The following is a 2,255-nucleotide window of genomic DNA, read 5'->3' on the forward strand; positions in this document are numbered from 1 at the left end:
GATGGCAGACTGCCCACCACTGCGCCCTGCGCCTTCGTGCACGCAGGACTGTACGTTGGACAAGCACTGCAGTAAAAGCACGTATCCTTATGGCCCATAAAATGGGTCTGGGCTGTACCAAAGCAAAACTCTCCAGGTCATCATGCTATGACCCTGCACCCGAGAGTAAAGGTCTTCTGGTCGTTTTAAGTTTACTCAGTTTTATAGGAAGAAATAGTAGTAATAAAACATCTTACAGATGTGTTGTAAGGAGATCTTTAAAGTTTTAGATTAACTGTGCCAGGCAAGTTACCGAGCAAGGCACTGATTTTTGCCCACTGCTCTCCATTATTGCTTAATTGCCTATGTAGAAAAATGAGATTTAGAGCAACACAGGGTCTGTTTTGGGAGCGTTGGAGGGAGGGTGGAAATATGGGGGTAGGGAGCTCCTTCTCGTTTCATTACAGATTGACATGTTTGTACCTGAACCGAAAGGGGTACCTCTGTTCAAGTCTAATTCAAAATTAGAGAAGAAATTGCCAGCCCAGACCAGCAAGCTGTGTCTCCCCATGTCCTTGGGGAGGGAAAAGCTGAGTACAGACCCAGAACGGTGTGAGACGGGACAGCAGCAAAGCCTTACAGAGCCCCTTGCGAGCACAGGGATTTGCTTTTTCCCGGTCTATCTGGGAAAGATTAGGGAAGAGTTGGTCTGAGCCTTAAAATACAGAGAAGCCAAGGAGGAATGGAAGCTCTGCTTAGGGGAACTGGGGAGAAAGTGCCATATTTGCAACGCAGGTAATGCAACTGATTTGCAGGCAAAACGTCTTTTGCCAAAATGATTCCTAAAATCTGCCCAAATCATACCCCAGTCTTCACGGCTATGCATGGAACAGGTTTCCCTCTCCCGGGAGGCTGAAGGGCAGAGCGGGAGGCTACAGAGCATTGACACTCACCTGCTATCTCTATATGAATTTCCCCAAAACTGGGGCCGGGAGGGCATGTGGCTGAATTCCTACAAGACCTGCGGGGCTGGTATTTAAGCCAGGGGGAGGCAAGGTTGGGCGAGATGAACATCTGGTAATGAAACCGCAACTTTCGGGCAAAAGCAAATGCTGCTGACGTTTCCCCAAGCAGGTTTCAACATAAAAACTAGGATATACGGCGAATTGGTGAACATAAATGGCGGGTGGAGAGCTGCGCAAGTCTGCAGTGGTGCGGGGACAGGAGAGCAGCCTGCAAGTTCTGTAAGGAGGAGGAAAGAGCTGGGATGCAGGTGGAAAGATGGGGGGGGGGGGGGGGGGGAAGATAATTTCCAGTGAAATAACGGAGGATGGTTTAATTAACGCCCAGGGGGTGGCTGGGTGCTGCTGCTGCCTCCCGCAACGCCTTGGCTTGCGGGGGGCGAGGAAAACCAAGGGGGAAAAAGGGAGAGGCCTGGAAAACCCGCGGGGGGTCGGCGCGTCCCCGTCTGCCGGGGCGGGGTGGGAGCGGGGCCGAGGCGGGTCGGTCCCGCGTGGGGCGGTGCGGGTGGCTCCCCCTCCCCTCCCCGCCCCGTCCCGTCCCGTCCCATTCCCTCCTGTCCCGTCCCGTCCCCTCCCGTCCCGTCCCGTCCCGTCTGGTCCCGTCCCGTCCCTCCTGTCCCGTCCCGGCGGCCGCGCCGGCGCCGCGCTCCCGCAGGTGGGTGCTGCTGCGTGGGGGGTGCGGGGTCCCACGCGTGTCCGGGGGCTGCGGCCCAGCCCGCCGTGCCGGGGGGGCCGGAGGGGCTGGGCACACGCGAGTGGGGCCGTGCGGTGGGTGGGAGCCGCTGTTGCTAACCTTGTCCACCTCCACGGGGCATTTCTGGCACCGTCCCGCTCTCCCCCCAGCCCCGGTGCAGAGGCACTATTACATACAGCTGATATTCTTTGCATTATATTACATATATTCTTTGCATTAAATGGCAACAACGTATATTCTTTGCATTACATGGCGACAACATATATTCCTTGCATTACATGGCGACAACATATATTCTTTGCATTACATGGCGACAACGTATATTCTTTGCATTACATAGCGACAACGTATATTCTTTGCATTAAATGGCAACACCAAACGGCAGGGCCGGGGTGCGGCATTAGGAATAACTCACCAGACTGAAGCTGCGTTGGGGCGGTGCTGGCGCTGCACACCGGGGATCTGGGGGAGCAGCATCTCCGGGACTGACTCTGCACCTTTGCGCTTTGTTTTTCAGGGTGTCCCGAGGAGCGCTGGGCAGCCGCTCGCACAGCCCAGCC

This window comes from Pelecanus crispus, chromosome 7, assembly GCF_030463565.1.
Source record: "Pelecanus crispus isolate bPelCri1 chromosome 7, bPelCri1.pri, whole genome shotgun sequence".
In the NCBI taxonomy this organism is placed as follows: domain Eukaryota; kingdom Metazoa; phylum Chordata; class Aves; order Pelecaniformes; family Pelecanidae; genus Pelecanus; species Pelecanus crispus.